The 22865-nt window shown below is 34.5% G+C and overlaps 1 pseudogene; it reads left to right on the top strand.

The window, feature by feature from the left end:
* The window catches only part of LOC143647641 (L-threonine 3-dehydrogenase, mitochondrial pseudogene), a 50347-nt pseudogene extending 29387 nt beyond the window's left edge, over positions 1–20960 (top strand).
* The last annotated feature ends 1905 nt before the right edge of the window (positions 20961–22865 follow it).

Below are 22865 nucleotides of genomic sequence, written 5' to 3'. Positions count from 1 at the left end.
CATATTTAAATGTCCTTAAAATTATGCAGCACATGTCTGTACTGCATTACAAACACTTGACTTATCTGAAATGTGTTGGTCCCCTACCACTTTACTGGATTTTATAAAATGACAGAAAAAAAAGAGTTCATTGCAAAAAATCCAAACCTACGAATTTTTTTTCTTTTTTTTTTAGGTGCATGGCCAGGTAATCGAACCCAGGTCTTCCACATGGAAGGTGAGAATTCTACCACTGAACCACCCTAAGGATTTTATAAACAAGAAATTGTAATAATATGACTTCACTCTCTGAAGTCCTAACTCTCTGATATTAAAAGTGTTTATAGTTTGATGTGCCTTAATCTAAACAATTTTCTGTGTTTATATAAAATATTTAATTTAAACAAATGCATACTATGCCTTCTTTAAAATAAAAATTAAATCAAATTAATTGCAGTACTATAAACATTGTTTTTTTAAATTTAACAACAATTCATAGATATATCTCTGACAAATATATCACAGCGTGTTTTAGTCAATAATTCCTTTATTACAGATCATTCACTTTTTTCCAGGTTTTGCACATTCAAAAAATGTCATCATAAATATAAATGAATAAATAGCCATTTAGAAAGACAGACAATTATCTGAGATATAGATAGTCATATAGATATTTTCCTAGTTCCTTCTCTATCATGGCTTCTATTTATTTGAATTTATATGAAATATTTCATAGACATCTTTATTTCCATTTTAATAGTTTGAACGTGATTAACATTTTCCCATTCTATCATACTATAATTGACTTGTTTAATGTGAGACTATCAATACCATCATTACTTAAACTTTATTTCTATTAAGTGAAATATGTTTATGAAATCTCTTTCATATGAAAAAAATTAGCAAAGAAAGTTAACCTACTATCTGACCCCCTAAAAATGTTGGACAAAGTGAAAAGTCTAATTTCCTTTTAGATATCAGCACATACAAACAAAATAAAACTGAGCACTCAGTCCAATCCCTAAATAATAGTTTCAAAGAACAGAAGTTACCAAAGAAGAAGTAATTAAAACTTATTTTAATCTTTATACCATTTCTTGAGAACATGGATGTCAGAGTGAAAACAATTTTAATGCATTGAAAAACATCCTGAAAATTTTTCTCAAAATCTTATCCACTCTGAATTTTCTCAACATGGTGACAATTTATCCTCATATAAAGCAATCTTTGTTATCCAATTCATATGCATTTTCTCTTTCTTTCCATAGCATTTTTTCTAGCTCCCTTCTAAATTATTCCCATTCTATTCTGAAGCCAGCTTCCTGCTTTGCAACCTCTTCTTATTGTTCATATTTAGCATCACTAAGTCTCTGAGAATGAAGTTTGGAAGAGAGGTGGACACTAAGAAAACTCATAGGTTAATAATATTTGACCCAATCATATTGCTTATTAGAAGTTAGACCTTTAATAGTAATTCTCATACTTCAGTTAATCTTCCCATGGACAACTCATTAGGAAGGTGATAACTTAGGAAATTATTCAATCATTTTCCTCTGTTCAAATAATTTATCTGTTGACACTCTTAGCTACATAGAAGTTCACTAATTTCATGAATTAAACATAATATACATGTCTTTATAAATTGTATTATATTAATAAAATGTAGTATAAGATATTATGACAGAATGCTCATCAGATGTTTGTAAATTTGGGAAAAAACAGCGCATCAATTATTTAGTAATTTTACTTTATATTTCTATTGTAAAAAAAGATAAAAATATTTAAAGTAAAATCTTATTTATTTATAAGTGCAAATGTAAAAACGTTGCCAAAGATAGAAAGCCTCCCGTGAAATATTTTCACAAACAAAAATGACTAATCAATTTGGAATCCTCTTATTTTAGTAAATAGATTAATTGTAGTATAAATTGACATTAGTTTGAAAATACTTGCAACACACATACTCTGTTAAGGCACAATGAAGTATTTTTATCATTGTTAGACATAAAACTCTTTGAGAGAATCTGTTTATCATATTCAATATTTCATATACACCACTCAAGCTATTAAAAAATTAGTAGATGGATCAATCATGACCTTAAAATAAGGTTTCAAAATGTATTAAAGTCTAAGATAACTGGATCTAACCAAACCAATATTATTCTCTAAAGTGTATGAGAAAATTACATAATAAAATAAAAACATATTTTCTTCATTTCATTAATTCCTAAAGAATTTAACTGGTAAGTTAATTGCCCAATTAATTAATATTGTTTCTGGATCATGTTAGATAAATGAGACAATCTTACAAAAGTGTAAGTACTAGATGAAATAAAAGGTCATTAAATAAGTCAAGCTTGATGAATGGGATCCTCCCTTAGAAATTCAATAGTTTTCTGCTCCTGGTGATTTACTTCATTTTAAACGAAACTGCTCTGTATGAGTAAATTGTTAAAGAATAGAGTCAATAAAATTGGGGTTTAGAAAATACAATTCAGCAAATATTTATTGAGTATATTTTTAAGGCTCTCTGTTAGACTCTCCACAATATTTTAATTTTTTATTTTTATTTTTTGCATTAGCAGGAACCAGAAGTGAACCCAGGTCTCTGGCATGACAGGTAGAAACTCTATCTGCTGAGCCACCATGGCCCCAGTATCTTTTTGTACAAACAAAATTCTAAACAACAACCTTTTAAAATTGTTGCAATGATGTGAGGAGAACCAATGGGTCATAATGTACACAGATACAACAAAATATTTTTATAAGAATGATAAATATGTAATTTATACATAATTGAGACAATGTTTTGTGTGTTTATGGCTAATTTTCTTAATTTCTGTTGTTCAGGTTTTCCTAGGTAATGCATGTTATTCCCCAAATGTAACCTGATTTTTCCTATGCCATTTGGTTGTTTTCAACTAGGGATTCTATTACAAGCCATTTGGTCCATAATATAATTTAGAAAACCAGTGGAGATGACATGGGATTGATGTTGTCATTGTGGTTAAGTGATATTAAGAAGTAGCATGAATAAAATGCAACCACAACATCCTTGTTGTGGAGTGTGGGATGGTAGTTCATCTTTCAAATTTGTGCCACCTGTCAGCACTGACTTTACTCATTGTAGCTTGCGCTATCCATTAAACATCATTAAAATAAATTCTGTGAAAAAGCACATTCATCTTTGCCTCTGATTACAAAGATGAAGACTGTATATCAATGCAGATTTTGAATATTTGGATCATAATTGAACACAAGCTGCTCTGAACATCTGCTTGTTATCAAGAACAAGAATGACGTAAAGTCTTGCTCTAGATTTGTTTAATGGACAAATTCTGCAATTATATTCACAATATGCTGAGACTTTGAACCAGGCCCTCCTTTTCATACATGAAGGAGTTGCTGGAACTTGATAAGAGAGAAAGAAAAATGCTGTCTTTAGCAGATATATACGACTTTAACAAAGGTATTGTTTTGAAGAAATTTTGATTTTGCGATCTGTTAGTGAGAATTATAATATACATAGTCACTAAAACTATGTTGGCATCAACTCTGAAGTGCACAGCCACTTGCCATTATTATCTTCGGCATTTATTAAAGTTGCCATTAGAAATAGCATATTATTGTTTATTTCTTATCATTTTTTCAAACGTCTCTAGTAAGCATTTGTTTTTCATTACTCTCACAATTCATCACTTGTCATTTAAGAGCCAGATAATCAAAATACCTTAAAAGCCCTAACTTTTTTGCTGTAAACAGATTTACCCCACTATCTAGTGCTGTTTGGGGATTTGTGAAGAATAGTACTTTAAAGTATGTGATAATTTATTCATTCACTTAGACAATATTCACTGAACATTTGTTTAATAGATAAGCATGGAAAAGACATTGCTGGGTAGAGATATGGCCCTGAGTATATAGGGGAAAGAGAGAAATTAATCAAATAGTTACTAAGTGATGGATCAATACAAATTGCCATAAATCTTACAAAGGAAAAGGCCTCTGTCTATGGGGAAAGATAAATTTTATTGACCTCTTTTGGGAGATCAGGAGAGACATCCCTACATGATTAAAATTTAAGTTGAGGTCTGAAGGAGCTGGGCAAAGGGAAAGGGAAAGAGGTGTAGGTGGTAATAAGAGTTTTCAGATGTAGAACAAAATGTGTTTTAGTTTGCTAATGCTGCCAGAATGCAATATATCAGAAATGTACTGGCTTTTATAAAGGGGACTTGTTTCATTACAAATTCACAATTCTTCTGAGGAAAGGCAGCTAGCTTTCCTCTGGCTTTCTCTGTTACATGGCACACGCTAATGTCTGTTGGCCTTCTCTCCCAGCTTCTGGGTTCCAACTGCTTTCTACAAGACATTTCCTCTTTGCAGCTCCAAACATCTGGCTCTGAACCGGTTCTGAACTCTAAGCTGAGTTGTCCTAGGCTTTGCTGAGCTGTGTTGAGCTGCTTCCATCTCTTCTGAGTCCTCCTTCAAAGCCTCTGCTAATTAAATTAAACATCATTCATTGTGGAAGACACTCCCCTTAGCCAAGCACAGATGTTATTAGCCATAGATGAATTTCACAGGCTTTAACTCCACAGCAGCAGAAGACTTGTGCACTATCACCTGGACAAGTTGACACCTGAACCTAGCTACTACAATGTGTAATGACCGTATGAAAGAATGGAACTTGGCACATTATAGGGAAAAAATCAGGCCCATTGTGACAGGAACACAGAATACTAAAAGGGACATGCTGAGAGATGAAGAAAATGGAGTTGTAAACAGGACTATAACTATGGTCATGTTAAAGATTGGGCCTTTGTTTATCAGAGCAGAAGATATTTCAGAGCTTTAAAGTAGAGATATGGCTTTGTCATATATAAACTTTGAAAATATTACCCTGAAGAAAGCAATCCTTGGAGGTTAAACAAGTAGATACCTGGAGAACAATTATGTGCCACCAAATGTGATGGTGGATAAGGAAAATGAAGAACCATGTTTGACTTTAATAGCTGTTGGGCCCCTTTTCTGCCAGTGCTACCACCTCATCTATTTTCTAACTTAAATCCTGAAATTTCAGAATGAGTATATACTGAGATTGGGAGAACAAGTGGAAATAAACTAAAATAATTTCCAGTACGCTTCCTAGAGATAATAGATGTTCTATAGTACACTGTAGGTTTATGCTTTGACCAAAGAGATTTGTTACATTAAGTAGTCTGGCATCATCACAACACTGTCCTTGGAGCACTTTATTAGATTAGCAAATCTCTATAATCCTTAATTTATTTCTAGTTGTGTCCTTCAGGAGCATACCAACCATGGATAATTAAAATGTATTTTAAGAATCTTTACCAAAGAGAGAAAACATTTCTTATAAAATTCACGGCAACACCCTGGGTGTTATGTTGTATTATGTTCTATAGTGATCTCTTATCATTAATTTGGATTGTATCATATTTACAAAGCATTCACTGTGTAGTTTCAGTGGAACTTTGAGTTCATATTGGGTAATTATGTCATGGTACATGTTATATCTGGCAAATTGCATAGATTTTCTATTTAATGGCAAAGGTCCCAAGGTAGACAAGTCTGATGAGAGCTATAGGACCCTGTGGCTGACATATCTGCATGAGAAAGGGACAAAGAAATGCCTACTATCTCTGTTGAGAAAATATGAGTAATGAAAAATAAATTTAAAAAGAGAGCAGAACAATTATAAGAACAGGTGTCAATGAACTCCTTATGCTGATAATCATCTATATTCTTATACTAATTTCAGGGGCAAATTGATCAATTGCTGACTGTTCTCTAACTCTGCTATCAAGAAACAGAAAATCGAAAGACTAAAAGCCTTTACAGGTCTGGACTGCAAGGTGTCTCTGCATCACGTGAGAAATTTTGGAAATAGCCAAGACCTCCAATTTCATTTTTTTTTCCAAGATGATGCCTGGAGTAAGCATGTATCAATAGACCATTTAGATTCTACACAAAAGAGCACCTGCATTGGTGCTCTCAACACCATTAACTTATCTGTTTAACTTCTCAAAGTGTTCATGATATGTGAAATTCTGTCCATCTCATACAATCATGCTCATTTGTATGGTTGAGATGGGTCAATATTACTGATGGACAAGTGAGGCATTCCACTGTGCTTCATAGGAATCAGACTGTATCTGGGTTAAATCCAGTAACAATGAGCTAGCATATCCAGAAAAAGCAGTTGTTCATGCAGTTTCCTCACTTGACAAAGAATAACTTTTAGAAATGTAATGAATAGAAAATATTCCCTGAGCCTCTTCTGCCCCTGTATTTAATCTCTCATTTATTATATCTTAGCACAACAATACTTGGCTGGATTTTATGCCCTTTGAGCCAAGAACCTCAATATATTCTAATCTTACCCCAACTTTTAGGGACTCAAGCAAAAATTATTCTAGAACATATTACATAGTGGCAGCAGAAAGATTATTATCCCAGTGTTGAGGACAATGTCTATACATGGAAACTGTGCTCTGAGTTTCATAGTGTCCTTCATATTTCACCATTTTACAAAATTCACTCCCTAATTTAATACTGATTGATGATTTATAGAAAAGGTGTTATTGATTCCATACTTCCATGTGTTCAATATAGAGAGAAAACCAAGACTTCAAATCCGTGAATCCCAATACCCCTCTGAAACCGATAATTGCTCTGTAGTTTTGCTTAGTTTGAAAGTTGTTTTTTTTTTTTTAATTTTTATGAATGACACAAGGGCATAACCCCAGATCCACTTTATCTATGGCCACAAGGATGACATGTGCTGTTTCGTCTAGATGAGAAATTTACCACAGTCGTGTGACTTTCTCAAATGGTCAGGGATCACTATGCTCAGGCACACAGCAAAGTGAACAAACAAAAACAGCATAGGAGAAGCAGGTTTCTCTAAAATAAATGAAAAGTTATGCATATTTCATAGCTCATAAGTGATAAATAAGTTACTTGAATTATTACAAATCCCCAGTCTACCATCAAACCACAAGTCATACTCATAATTATTAAATTCACTCCTTTATAGTTCCTTGGTGATAATTCTTGTCATGTAGGCAATTCTTGCCACAAAAATACACACACATATACACATAATGGCACATACAACTTTAAAGCATTATCTGCTTCCAGGTTATACTTGTCTTTCTACAATAGGAATAATTGCAGTTACTGACTATAACTGGGATCAGGGTTAAAGAATCTTCTTAAATTCTAAGCTGCGAAGGAAGAGAGACAGAAGCACCAACTGCATTTTCCAGCTGAATTTTAATATTGTGCTTCCTTAAAAAATTTAAAAGAAATAATTAGCCCTTCTTTCCACAATGGCATAATTCACCTCAGCAAATGCAAATATCACCTCAATTGTCACCCAGTAAACTCTCTTTGTGCTCTTCAGGTAGAGTTGAATTATATGGCCTGTCATTGGAAAGGCTAGCACAATACTTGGATGAAGCTGTACCTTCTCTATCCCTGACATTTGCTGGGCTTGGGCTTGGACCATTTTGAATTCTAATAGGGAATGAGAGAAACAAAAATTATAATCCTTGGTCCAGGTAAGCTTTGCTGCTTTGATTTTATCCTATGCTCCAATTTTTCTTTCTTTAAGATAATTGCTAGGAATACCACTATTTGTCACTGTCACACACTTAAATATAACTTGACTATTAATGTTATTATTATAGTAATGTTTTATTTCCTCAATCTAAAGAAAAATTTTGAAGAATGACTAGGTTTAAGGAAACATCTGTGCTTAAGAGTTCCATATGCATTTAAATTATGGCTAGTCACATTTTTAAAGGAAATACCAAAATATTGATAATTTTAAGCATCCACCCCTATTACAAGTAGGAGTTGAGTGCAAAGATTCAACTAAATTAAACATTTTTTTTTAAAAAAGCCATAGTGAAAAGGTATTATTTTTAAACAGGGAAAGGACCTTATGGCAATAATCAGACATTCCCTCATTTATATTTGAGAAGAATGAAGCTGCTAAAAAATAATCTGAAGTCACACAACTAGTTGACACAAAATTCCCATCTATAGCCTAGTTTACCAAACTACAAAGTGAAGGCTATTTACAAGGTTCAAAGAATAGCTTTTTGGGCAAGCATACTGTGGTAGTTAGATTCAGTTGTCAACTTGGCCAGGTGAAGGTGCCTAGTTCTGTTGTTGTGGATATGAGCCAATGGTATGCTCACTGGCTGGTGCTTAAATGAGAGAGCTCAATGTAGCACAGCCCAAGCACCTCAGCATACTTCGTCTCAGCACTCACAGCTCAGCCCAGGCCTTTGGAGATGCAGAAAGGAATCACCCTATGGAAAGTTGTAGGAACCCAGAGGCCTGGAGCGAAGGCCAGCAGAGATCACCCTGTGCCTTCCCGCTTAAGAAAGAACTTCAGTTGAAAATTAGCTGCCTTTCCTCTGAAGAACTATATGCTAATTAAATAAATCTCCTTTTATTGAAAGCAAATCCACCTCTGGTGTGTTGCATTCTGACAGCTAGCAAACTAGAACAGATTTTGGTACTGGTGAGTGGGTTGCTGCTGCAGTTTGCAAATGCCAGATATGTTGGAATGGTTTTTTTGGATGGCTAAGGGGAAGATTTTGGAGGAACTGTGAAGAGAATGATGGAGAAGTCCTGGAGTGCTTGAAGAAACTGTTGGTGCAAACAGAACCACTGCCAGTCTGGACAAAATGGGACACAAAGGGACAAATTGGAGTTTGCAGAGTAAGAACCATGGAAGCTGGGCTCTGAAGCCAAGAAGCCTTGGCCAGGAGAGTGGATCCACCCATATACATGGAGAGTGTGAGTTTACCCTGAGGTTAGAGGATGAGTCTCCCATCTTGTAGTGAAAGAGTTGTGCCGCCTCAGGCCTTTGAACAGGTACAGCACGCTACTTGGGGACTGGGGAGAGCCTGGCTGCCACCACATGGAGGGGTTGAGCGTGTCCCCTGGAAATGGCAGAGAGCCCGGGTGTGGCCCCGATGCCTGGAGAGAATGGAGCTGAGAAAACAGTAGTCTCCTCAATGTTCCCTGAGGTTGATTTGGAAAGAGGCAGGCCACTGCATAGGCCCTTGGAGAAGGTGCGACTGCTACTTTTTAAAGCTGAAGGATAAATGACTTTCAGACTTTGAAATCCAATGGTATTTGCCCTGCAGGTTTTACATCTGTGTTTCTTCTGATTTCTCCCTATGGAAATGAAAACCTGTATCCTGTGAATATCCTCCTTTGCATATTGGCACCAGATAACTTGTTTTGAGATTCTTAGGTCCACTGCTACAAGAGAATTTTTTGCACCTTAATATTGTTTAAGGTGATATGTGTAGTTGCCAAGTTGACAAGAGGTGGATGTGTAGTAGTTAGAATCAGTTGTCAACTTGGTCAGATGAAGGTTCCTAGTTCTGTTGTTGTGGACATGAGCCAATGGTAAATGAACCTCATCTGTTGCTCATTACATCTGCAGTTGGCTAGGAGATGTGCCTGCTGCAATGAATGATGTTTGATTTAATTGGCTGGTGCTTAAATAAGAGAACTCAACGTAACACAGCCCAAGTACCTCAGCATACCTCATCTCAGCATTCGCAGCTCAGCCCAGGCACTTGGAGATGCAGAAAGGAATCACCCTAGGGAAAGTTGTTGGAACCCAGAGGCCTAGAGAGAAGGCTAGCAGAGATCACCGTGTGCCTTCCCACTTAAGAAAGAACCTCAGTTGAAAGCTAGTTGCCTTTCCTCTGAAGAACTATACGTTAACTAAATAAATCCCCTTTTATTGAAAGCCAAACCACTTCTGGTGTGTTGCATTCCAGCAGCTAGCAAACTAGAACACATACCATGAAATTGAGTCTTAAAGGCAAAAATTAAGTATAAATTATATTATTTAAATCTTATGATGATTGATGTCTTTAAAATTTCGCAAACCATCAATTAGGTTATTGAAAAATATCCTCTTATTAGTTAGCATATTTCTCCATTAAATAGATTATATCTTTGTCAGAAATTTTTTCCAGTTAAAAAGAACAGAAGTACATTCAGCCTACCTAAAGTAAAACAGAGGAATTGTTATAAGGATGCATATGTATATTATAGCACCAAAGACAGAAGTAGAAGCAGAAGCTGAAATACCTATAGGTACTAAAAGAGTATTCCCTTTCCCAGATGATCTGAGCAGCAACCTGTTTTTCTCATTAAATTCTCATTGAATTTTTCTTTATGAAAATCAGCTTTCTCTTCTTTTCTGTACCCAGGATTAAGATAGCCATATCAATATTTCCATGTTTACATTCCCTCTGCTCAATTGACAATATAGGCTAAATAGCATCTAAAATTCAATTCTGGGTGCTTTGGAGACAACTTAGTTGGTCTAGATGAGGTCAGGTATCCACCTCTGGAACAAGGAGCTATAGATGGCCCTATAGTAAAAATGTGATTTTCCCTCAGAAATAGGACTTTCTGAAGACCTAGATGCCAGAAACAGTCTATAAAGAGGTAAGGTCAAGCACCATTCAGAAAGAAATTACTGTAACTTTGGTTGACACATCTCATAATTGTTTGAACAATTTTAAAGTTACTATATTTACTCTTCCTAAGAATTCAGATTAATTTATTTCCATGAGGCAAAAGCTTTGAGGTAAGGATTTCTTTTCAAATAATGCATCCAAAGATAGCTTGGTATATGAAGCATATATTATTGGAACTCAGTGAATATCTAGTCTAATACTTTTGAAGTAAATTTTTCAGTATTAAGTACATCAATGTATTATTTATAACATAAAATAGAGTAGTTTATAATTTTTTCTGACACTTTTTTCTGTTACAAGTTATGAGTATTAGGAAAGACCAATAGACAGTTAGATTTTAGTTCATAAATAGTTATATAAATTTCATGATAGTAACTATATAATCTTAAAGACAGATATATCAAAAGAAGGGCAATAAATAGAGAGATGACATGATCAAATTTGCCCTTAGAAATGTCAGTCTGAACGCAATATAGAGCTATAGCAGGATGAAAAAACTACTAAAAATAAGTATGGCAATCAATACACCATTTATGAAAGAAGAATTATTTTATGTTTTGTTTGCCTATCTTTCTGAAACTAATTATATTTACATTTACTGTTCCAGCACAGTTCTAAGTGTTTTGTCTGCATTACTATCATTTCATTTCACATAAATCTAAGGCATTTTACTAAGGAAATTTCTAAAGAAATCCCAAGTACAAGGATTAAGTAATTTGGCCAACATCATCAAACAGTAAGCTCTAGTTTCAGAATTTGAATCCAGGCCATCAGATTCTCAATCCCATTCTCAATTTCTGCTCTACTCAAAATGAGAAAAGATTTCTGATATTTGTCTTTAAGGGTCTCCTTATAAGGCCAACAGGAGAAGGATACTTTTCATATTGGCATAATACTATATTTATCTAAATTCCAGTAACATTTCCAAAGTGCATATTATTTTTAAATGATAAAGTGCTATGTCATGGGCAACTGAGACTTCAATTGATGGTTTTGTTATCTATAGATAGATATCAGTTACACAGAAACACTTTTCTTATAGGTTTGACAAAGTTTATGTCAAAATAGTGTTTAAAATATCAAATTGGAAGTGTTACTGTGATATGTCATTTATTAAGAGTGCTATCTATTTTTCAGGAAAGATAAAAGAACAATAATGAGAGAAAACAAAACAAAGCAAAATACACTTGTACTACCAAATATTAAAACATAGTAGATAGTTTACGTTCTTGATGATACTTTAAAGCACAGTGATGTCTGACATATAATGAGGCAGGCAAAGTATCAGGAGAATGTGACCTATAGTCAATTAGATTAAACTGATACCAAGATTACCTAAATTTAGCTAAATCCCTGCCACCTGACCCTCATAAGCTACCTCTCTGGCTAATGTACTACAATGAAATTCTCATCCCTGGGGATTAGCAGTAGTCGCTCAGAACCATTGTTCTGTTGTCTTTTCTTTCCCTAGTACATATTTATATTTGTGGATCATTTTAGTGAATGTTGGGTGCAAACTTTATAAAATATAGTTGTACCAGTTTAAAAGAATCTTTTCTCAAGGTGTACAGCTATGAGTTCATTCAAGGGGCCAAGTTCTATGAAGTCCTTCCATATCTAAGCATATGAATGGACTCCATGACCATCCATTGAAGTGACTAAATTTGGGACTCTCTTTAGAAGTTGTTAGAAATTTCATTTTAGTTTTTTCAGTTTTAAAATCAAGTATGAGCTCAGTAGGTTTTTCAACTATTTCAGTCCTAGAGAAAATATGATAAATTAGGTAATAACAAAGATCACTGGGTGTAAAAGTGACCTTATCGTCACTGCTTTCCTTGGCAACTTATTAAGGTAATTAGACTCACATAATTCCTGGCAGTGAAGGGTTCTCCTTATGTCCATTATTTTTTGATCATATAATCCCTATTATAATCATGGATCATATCTCAATATTCAAATTTGTATCTTTGTTCCTTTCTTGCAGAGGATAATCATGGCAATAATGCCCTGGTGGAGGGCATATCTTTTCTGTCTTTTTGAAGATATAATTATAAAAAAAAAATGAACACATGACAAATGCCTACAGCATTGACCTCAGCTTGTCTTTATGAGCTTTCTTTTCATTGTACCAATGATTTCTAGCGTCTCCACTAAGTGTAGTACACCGGCGAGTACAGGTTCCAGCCAAACAGCTGAGCAATTTGTTAGAATTCTCCCCAATATCTGTGGGAAGGATAACCATAACTAATGTACTTCCTTTAATTTAAAGTTATATCCTGCTTTTTCTACCCTATTAAAATCTGTACTCCTACATAATTGTCAAGTTATGATTCTCATATTCTATGAGTTAGAAAAATCTTACAACTACTCTGTAGAGGGTAAACTTTTTCCTTCTGGGTCAAATTTTCTACCTGTACTTTTAGTGTATGCTCAAATCTGAGTAGTTATTGGTATGAGGTGGCCAAACTTAGCCAACAAGAAAATTGGTATCAACTTGCTGAAATAAAATAAATAACAACAGCAACAGCAAAAAACTACATCAAGTGAGGTCATTTTAAGATTGCAAAGCAAGTCAGGAATCAATTCATCAAAAAAGAAATTAGGAAATTTGCCTAGTAAGTAGTGTTCAGTGTTTCTTGGGAGATTAGAATGTTCAGAATCATTTGATTTCACCGAGTTGTCTTCATTACCATTGTCACATTATTTCCAAATCAGTACTTTAAATTTCACATAGATAATCAAAAAATGGTGAGAATTTCACTTACACCATAATTCAGCAAGTTTTATGATCACATTCTGTTTCTGATATTTTGGCTTTGTTAACTGCAGCTGTAAAAATCAGAAGAGAGAGAGAGAATGTGTGTGTGTGTGTGTGTGTGTGTGTGTGTGTGTGTGTTAGTAGCCACAGAAGTTCTCTGATATTCTGAGCATAGCTCAATCTGAGAACTTAAAACCTGACATCTTTTTTCTTCCTTAAAATGTCCAGTGCTTCAGCTATCTCTTCTTCTTGTATTTGCTATTCACGTCATACGGTCTTTTATAACATTCACCCGGTCTAACAAAATTCTTTATTCTTGATAAACTTGGGAGTTAATTTAAGTAACAATTTTTCCCCTATAAGCAATATACTAATCCTATTCCATTTTCAAGGATAAGGAAATGCCACCTATCTTCACACACGAGCAAACCAGATTCCAATCTTTGAAGGTTAGCACCAACTTACCAAATACTTTTTCAGTCAAGGTACATTGTAAGAAATAGTAACCATATTAGTTATTTTTATCTAGATGAAAGAAAGAGCATTAGATTTTTACAAAATCATTCAAAGGACTAGAAAAGTGGGTCTTAGTGTCAACCTTCAGTAATGCTTACTGGATCTGATCCACCGGGAGAGCTATTCTGGCCACCAGAATATTGAATTCAAGTATGAACTTCATGGCCCTAACTGAAATACAGACCTTAGAAACCTGATATCAGGTACCAGCTGGGGAGAAACGCTGAAATGTGGCTGCAAAAATTCTTGATATTAGTGGAACTTTCCTTGCCAGAACTTAAAAATAGCCAAAAAGCCTAAGCAGATGGCTTGGTCTTCTCCTTTGCCACTACCTTATTTATTTTTTGCAAATTGTATTTAATAGAAGGAGCCTAATTTACTTCATAAACTGAGCTCTATAGTGTTTAGGAGGTGTAGTTTCTAACTTCCCTGTCTTTGGAATATGGAAGGGCACTTTTTATAAAAGAATGGAATAAAGGGTAGTTTAATAAATCCACAGTATCCACCACACTGTACAAGATAAATTGAAGCACTCAATTGGGATATTTTCCTATGATATAGAATAATTGAAATACATAGATATACACATGGTTGTATGTATGAATATACATGTTCAGTTTTCCAATTCATAACAATGCAATATAATGTTAAAATATAGGTTTACAAAGTTATTTTTGGGAGTTATAAATTATTTGCATATAAATGTAAGAAAGCTATTATAATATTCCTTTGAAATATGACAACGGAATCTGTATTTCACTAAAGAGAAGACAGGAGGGTAAGTACTTGCCACATACTTATAACTGTGCCTAATGTTGTTCTGGGGTATTTGTCTTCCACCTTACTGTAGGAAGGTCAATTTAATTTTTTTTATACTGAAAAAATTGCACAGCAGGGAACAAATAAGCCATAATCACATCATATCTAGGGTGAATTATAAAATATTGTCATTTTTCTTCCTCCTAAGAGGGCCTAGATTTGGTAACACACATACACACCAAACCTCACATATGTAGAGGCAGATTTACTTTGAAGGTTGCTCTAGTTTGCTAGCTGCCAGAATTCAACACACAAGAGACAGATTGGCTTTTAATAAAATAGGATCTATTTCATTAGTTCTTCAGAGGAAAGGCAGCTAACTTTTAACTGAGGTTCTTTCTTATGTGGGAAGGCACAGGGTGATCTCTGCTGGCCTTCTCTCCATGCCTCTGGGTTCCAAAAACTTTCCCCAGGGTGATTTCTTTCTGCCTCTCCAAAGGCCTGTGCCAAGCTGCAAGTGCTGAGATGAGGTATGCTGAGGTGCTTGGGCTGTGCTACGTTGAGCTCTCTCATTTAAGCACCAGCCAATTAAATCAAACATCATTCATTGCAGCAGGCATGCCTCCTAGCTGACTGCAGATGTAATCAACAACAGATGAGGTTCGCATGCCATTGGCTTGTTTCCACAGCAATAGAGTAGGCACCTTCACCTAGCCAGGTTGATACCAGAATCTAACTACCACAAAGGTGAAAGATTGAAGTTCAGTGTTTATCATGTGTGCAGGCTCACTCCAAACATCTCTACCAAATATCATGTTTATCATTTTTGTTGCTTTCCATTTTTGCCACTCCCCAAATGGAATCCCTTTCTGTGTATGTGTGTATTTGCATATAGAAATTTTATAGTATTTTATCTCAGTTCAAACTAGAAAGATGACTTATGTTCGCTTATTACTTCCCTCCCTAGGATCTGCAGTGCTTGACTCCCTGAGGACCATATCTTACTCATCACTGCTTCCAGAGCCCATCACAGAACCTGGCATAGAGCAAGAGCTACAAATACGTGTTAATGAAAGAGAGAAAAGAAGATAGGATGGTCAGAAATAGAAACATTTTCTCAGAAATGGAGATGCCTATAGCTTCTTAAATTAACAAATAAAAAAGAACAGTTGCAAGGCTGCAACAGCATCCTTGAAAAGTAAAGGTTCAAACGTGGTATTTAGATAAGCTCTCATTATGAATGAAGGTTATATACTGTCATTTATGATGTTGAGGTGTTAAATTGTTCACTTCTAATAAGTAGGGAAGAAGCAATGTACTGAATTTGTTTTATTCAGTTACTACTATTTCATATTTATATATATATTAGGCAGACTTTATTGAAGTACTTATTAAAAATCAATTTTTATGTGTCTTTCTAAAATGATAGAACTCCAGGCAAGAGTTAAAGATACCTACCAGCTTCTTCACTGCTGCTTGCTTCTGTGTGTAGTCTATTTGATTTTGGCATCAGTACAGAAAACATCAAAGGGACATAGATCTAAATTCAGGAGATCATTAATGGAAACCCAAACATGGCTTACCATGTTACGGCCATAAAACTTCTGGGCAAATTACAGCTACAACCCTTTTGATTCAACTAATAAGTTAGATGAGGAGACAACCACATAGCTCAGCCTTGAGAGAGCTCATATTTTCTGAAGCATAATAAAGAGCAGACGTGGAAACAGAATATTAACTGCCAAAAAATGACTGAAAAAAATTGGCTACTCTCTGAAAATGTAACTGGAAAGCATGCAAGGACTTTATATTGTGAGGATATTAGCTTCCATTTCCCGGTCTTTCTTGATAAGCAAAAAAAAAAATCTCCAAAGCTTTATTTCTGGTGTCCTATAAAGTATGGCATGTTTGAGGGTTGGGAGAGAGTGAAATCTTAATTTATGAACATCTGGAAACAAAGATGGGAATGGAGAGTGTCCACAGTGCTATAGGACTATGCTAGGAATTTTTCTTATTACTGCTTTTGATATTTAGGGTGATAAGGAGGAGAGAGATGGTCATTAGATTCTTTACTTATTTTAGTTAATAAGTCTATGATCCAGATTTCATGGTATAAAACGTTGTGGTCACATATGTAATTTTTTTATATCCTAGGCCTGAGCTTCACTTTCAAAAGAAGCTGAAGTAGATGATCTCTAAGTAATTATATTTATTTCTTTCCTACCATTAGAGAACTTCACAGCCGCATTTGCAGGTTGCAGACAATGTGGTTATCCAACAAATTCCTAATTGGGAAAAAACGCTCACAGGGCTGGATTTGGCTTTTACACATATAGAAGTGAATTACACATCAGCATACTCACCTATAAACACAAACCTTATTTTCTTTTAATGTTTTCTTTGTCTTTTCATAATTAGAATTGTCTATGTTATATAATGGTGGACATTTTTGATAATCACCAAATTATCTGCCAAATTTCAAAAGTTTAGTGTGATAGTGTTAGAATACAGGTCATGAGCTTATCATTAGAAAAGAGAGGCACATCATTACATCAGTCTACAGGCTACACTATGGTATGGCTGGCTATTAGAGAAGCATGGAATAAGGGCTACCAAAAAATTGTTAAAGTGAGTTACAACCAAAGTGTTAGGTTATATCAAATGAAATAGATTTGGGCAAGTAATTGAGTATGTTAACCTAGCTGAACATTCAATCTTTCCAGGGACTGGGCAGAAAAACATAGGAGGAGCAAGTGTCAAAATATGGAAATAAGAATAAAGGTAAGTTAAATAAAGATTATGACTCCTAGAAATAGATTTTATTTTACATTGAATTTGAGCCACATCATCAAGATTATTCTTTCTGAAGATATATCTGTACAACTTTACTACCTTTGATATATGAAAATATCTTTTCTTTAAATCTTAAACCTGAGTTGTCTGTCTTAATAGACAAAAAACAGTATGGACTGATTTAATTAGCTCTAAGTAAGTTTGCATAGTACACAGAGCAAATTCGAAAATTTTCAGATCACTGCAATAAGATAGTTTCTTAGAAAATCCTTTCTAAAACAAATTATATCTTTTATGAAAGACAGTGCACTTTGGAGAACACATTTAAAAATATATTTTCATTCCATAAGTAATACATCATGGTACAGAATAAGTGAACTTTAATGGCAATTTAAACAAAATTTTTCAAGAATCAAACTATCATTATCTGACAAAAATTAATTCAGACCATGTGAATAAAATTAACACTTATGGATGGTGAAGCTATTAATAATACATTAAAGAACAAAAAGTGTTAATGATATTCCCATATATTACGTATTTCAAATCAAGTGTATCACCTCACCTTATTTACTTATCTAACCCAGTTATTTGAATGCTATGCTTGACATAGTAATATTCTTCTCTCTTATCCTTTGCTTATCAGCTATAGAGAGGATCAAAAATAAAACACAGTGAAGATCTATCTTAGAAATTTTCTTCACAAGTCTTTCACATCTACTCTCTCATTTCACCTTATCAGTAAATCTCATCTTTTATTTTATTTGGTTTTTGTATAGGAGTAACAGTATCTATGACAGATAAAGAAAGTAATAGCAACCTCACTTGATAGATTAGGCTAGGATAACTGATTTTAAAAAAAGTTTACAGTTCCTATGTGGATAATCTCCCTAACATGGAAAAATGATTACAAATTTTAGAAGAGTATTAATTTAGATGGAAATTCTTAGTAACACCAGTATGTATGCATCATAAACTTTGTTTCTCAAGATATTTGCTGTTGTGAAAATATCTTTTACTTGTGAAGGCTAAAATCTAGAGAATTCAAAATTTAAGATAGAAAATTTTAGCATATTATATAAAATTTACTATTCTTCTATTACAAAAGACATCATTTATGCTATTATTTACTAAATCATTGAGTATTAAAAATTGAACAAGTGTTCATGGAGAATATATGATCATGTTTTAATGCAAAAATGAATATTTTATGCCTAGCTGAAAATGAACATTACACAATTTCAATCCATGTGTATAATTACATGCTTTTGTGGTTCTGACAGAGTGTGTCAACTTTGAGCCATTATTCCCATAAAATTTTTGCTCTAGCTAAAATAGGTAGGGCTTTTGGAATAAAATTTGTCACACTATAACAAGCAATAGAGCATTTCTCATTAATTGTCTTCAAGTGCTCAAATTCGATAAAGGCAATTATAGTTTGAGCAATAGTAATCATTTCCTATCTAATAAAACACAGTGAGTGAACATTACAACTCAACAACAATTTATAGCATTGGGCATAATCTGTGAGGTCAGATACAGGGGACATTTGTAATTCATAATGATTGAATATTTAGCTTGAGTCAAGAAATATAATTTTTTAGAGCCAAGTTCAGGCAAATATGTGAATGCCATGAAAATTGAATCTTTCTTATATTTTGTGTTGTGCTTAATAGTTTCAAAGGACTCAACTGGGCAGTACTTCAGTAATGAACAAATAATGTATTATACTTTGTATAGGTTAGGATACCTCGTTCATGGTTTAAAAAGTGATCATTTTAAACTTAATAGATACTTCCACAAGCTACATTAGAAAGTAGAGGTTTAGTGGTGCACACAAAAGCAATTTTATCAGTCTGTAAATTGGTATGAATTATTTCCTAAGGGCATAAAGTTGTGCACATAGCAATGGTTTTATTTTACAGAAATAGTATGGCCCTGTATACTCTAAGATATTAGCATTGAAATATGATGATGTCAGTTTATTTATATCCAATGCCCATATGTTGACTGCATTCTAGAGAAATTCTAAGCTTTTGAAAATTAACTTTAAACTGCTTTTGTGCATAGTTATCTAAGCTGATTTGGTTTCTAACTTGCTTGTTCATTAGCTGGCTTGGTGCCTGTATTCCTTCAGCAGGATCTTCTGTATTCTAGAAAGTTTCATATTTGCCTATTATCTCTTTTGAGTCTCACAACCAATGTGGGAAGGGATATATTATAACAGCTATTAGGTTTGTAGGTACTGGACCTGCAATAACCTGAACCCAATTTTTAGGTATTAAATTCTTAGGAAATGAATGATGAAACCTGTGCATTCTCAGCAAATCAGAAAGCAGAGGAGAAATGCACATCAAAGCTCTAGCATACCCTGTATGAACATAATAGGTTAGATTTTGTTGTATTGAAAGAAAATCGCCCCCTCCCCCATAAATGTCTTACAACAGCAAAGGCTAGTTTTCACTCCCAAAAGAATATCCAAGACAACTGGAATGTGGAGGTGGTGGTGGTGGTGGCGGCGGCGGCTCATTGTTTTATTTGGTGAATTAGGTACCCAGGTTAATGGAGACCCTTTTTCAAAATATGCTTCTAAGCTCTATTTTTTCTGATCATTAGTCACATGCAGCCGCAAGTGTGCACTGCTACAGAAGAGTTTTTGAAAAGAAAATGTGGTTACCGGAGTGCTGATTAAAGTTACTGGCCAGATGTGGCAAAGCCAACTTGTGGCTTCTGGCAGTGTGTTGTGCAAGTCCAGTTTCTGGGCCTCTTGGTTGGCAAATCCCAGCAGATGCCAGCTTCCACTCTATTTCTTTGCCTGAAAGAGACGATGCATCTTAGTTACTGGAGGTATTGTATAGCTTGGAGTGGGGTTTGCTACTATTTTGAGGAAACGATTTGGAAAACACAGTGTGATCTTATCAGACATAAGGAATCCCTGATCACATCTTCCAGAGTGGCCCATTTATTTCTACTATAAATAGGTCACTCTTATTTGGATTACAAGAATCTTCCAAGATAGTGGAAAACGACCCCATCACCTGACTGTTTCATCATCGTGCTTTGCTCGATGCACTGTTGGAGAAACAAACGTATCTTTGGCTAAAGCTATGAATATAAATGGTGGCATGTTCTGGATGTTGGTACAGAAAACAGTTTTGTGATCATTTGTGCCAAACACCACTGGAGTCTTTGAATCTACTTCTCCCTGGAATCCATCCACCAATTTCTGTATTCAAAGACCCAGTGCCATTTATGGTGTGTCCAAAGTCCATGCAGAGCTGATCTGAGGATATTATTATTGTCCTTATGGTTTAGAGTTCTGATGTTTCCGGTATACTGGAATCATTTTAGCCGACTTCCAACCTGGAGGAGAAACAACTGACTGTGCAGTCTAGATTTTTCGTGATGCTGCAAAGAATGGTGGCAATTTTGAGTGCAAACTGAAACTCAGCACAAGGCTCCCAGTGACATATTGAGACTACCTTCGGGGAACTCTGGAAGTCATGTAGTCCCCAGCAGATTCTCTGTCCATGACAACTTACAATGCCAGTAATGAGATATATATTTTTTTGATGGAAAGGGGCTTTGTTGAGATGCATTTCACATGACATAAAATTCACCCATTTGAAGTTTATAGTTTGGTAGTTTTGGTGCAATCACAGAGTTACTGCCTCCATCTAATTTTCGGCCACTTTACCACCCCACAGAAAAGCTCTATATCCATTAGCAGTCATTCTTTATTCCCCTCTCCCTTCTGGCCTAGGCAACCATTAATTTACTTCCCTTCTTTGTGCATTTTCTTTTCTGGACATCTTACGTGAAAGGAATCATATATGATTTTTTGTGACCAACTTCTCTCACTTACCATATTTTTAAGGTTAATCCATGTTGTACTTAGTATATATCAGTGCTTCATTATTTTTTATTGCTGTATAATATTCTATTATATGGAAACACTACCTTTTGTTTAGCCATTCATCAGGTTATGGACATTTTGGTTGTCTGTACTATTTGGCTGTTGTGAAGAATACTGCCATGAAAATTTGTATAGATAATTGGGATTTTGAAGCTACTTTGTTTCTTATTGTTCATGGTTGGAAAACAAGATCATTTGTGTCAAATGTTGGAAAACAGTTGTTTAGTTCTCAATTTATTCTAAATAATTTTCAAGGAACAATAAATTATTTCTGACTCTGAGAAGGGAAAAAAAATGACCCATTTTTTAATGACCCATTAGTACCTAGTTTTCAACATCTCCATGGGTTACTTGGATAACTTTTTAACTGGAGACTTTGTAGGGATTTGTTTCTGGAATAGTTTCCCTTAATGTTTCTAAATCCATATGTACTTGGGGGAGAATCTCAATGAAGAGTAAAACGAATAATAAATCCTTCAAATTACAAAAAAAAATATTCTTATTCACTGATATCTTTGTATTCCAAGATGAATATTAGAGTCACATTTTGTATCTAAGCACTCTATTTGCTGTACATCTTGGGGTCTCAGGAGATGACTCAATATTATATTACAAAAAACTTTCTTTTCAGGTAAAAGATTTTCTGTAGTTAATTAAGAAATTATTTTTAAGATTTACTTAACTGGAGAACAGCATTTGCTTTACCACACAGATACATGCAAAAAAATAAAAAAATAAAAAATAAAAACCTTTTTGACTTTAGTTTTTAAAAGGGGAAGAGGATAATACAAATGTTAACATTGATTTGATGTTTTTCATCTTGAAGATTTCCCCCAGACTACAAATCTGGTTATTAGTTCAATATGTTTCCATTAAGAATTCAAACAACTAAAATATATACTGAAAAACATGCTTCCAGGCTTGTTGTAGCATAGGAAAGAACATAGTTAGAAGTAATATCTTCTGTAATCGAATATTTCAGGAGGGAAGTGATTTACATAATTTCAGCCATAATTCCTATGCAAGAACTAGTCATACGTAATGTGAAAAAGATTGGGGAAAGTACTATACTCAGTTGTGCCTAGAGGGAGAGAGAAGACACATAACAGGGAGCAGTTACAATATGCCATAGACTTAAAGTGAGGTTAGTCTCATCTTGTGGCATGTACTGTGAAAAGCTCCAAGTTAGATACATGTGCAGAATCTGAGAGGCAAAAGAGGTCTAGAATATGTTGTGGCTAGTCTCAGCCACTGGAGACATTTCTTCTTAGATACTCTTTTTGAATTCTCCTTGAATATTTTCAGTAATAGAGTGCTGAATATCTGATCCAGTAGTCATTATTCTGCTAGATGATTCTACCATCAAAGCTTATTTAGATTTACCCAAGCCAATGTATCTCAAAACTGAAACTCTCACTTATCAAACTTTGTTCTACCTTCTGAGCATTTAGCAAAAATACAAACGGATTGGAAAAAATTTCAGGACACTATTTGTTCTAGTTTGCTAGCTGCCTGAATGCAACATGCTAGAGGCAGACTGGCTTTCAATACAAGGAGATTTATTTAGTTAACATATAGTTCTTCAGAAGAAAGGCAG

This window comes from Tamandua tetradactyla, chromosome 10 (genome assembly GCF_023851605.1).
Source record: "Tamandua tetradactyla isolate mTamTet1 chromosome 10, mTamTet1.pri, whole genome shotgun sequence".
NCBI lineage: Eukaryota > Metazoa > Chordata > Mammalia > Pilosa > Myrmecophagidae > Tamandua > Tamandua tetradactyla.
The sequence above is the reverse complement of the archived record's forward strand: the minus strand, read 5'-3'. Positions and strand labels throughout refer to the sequence as shown.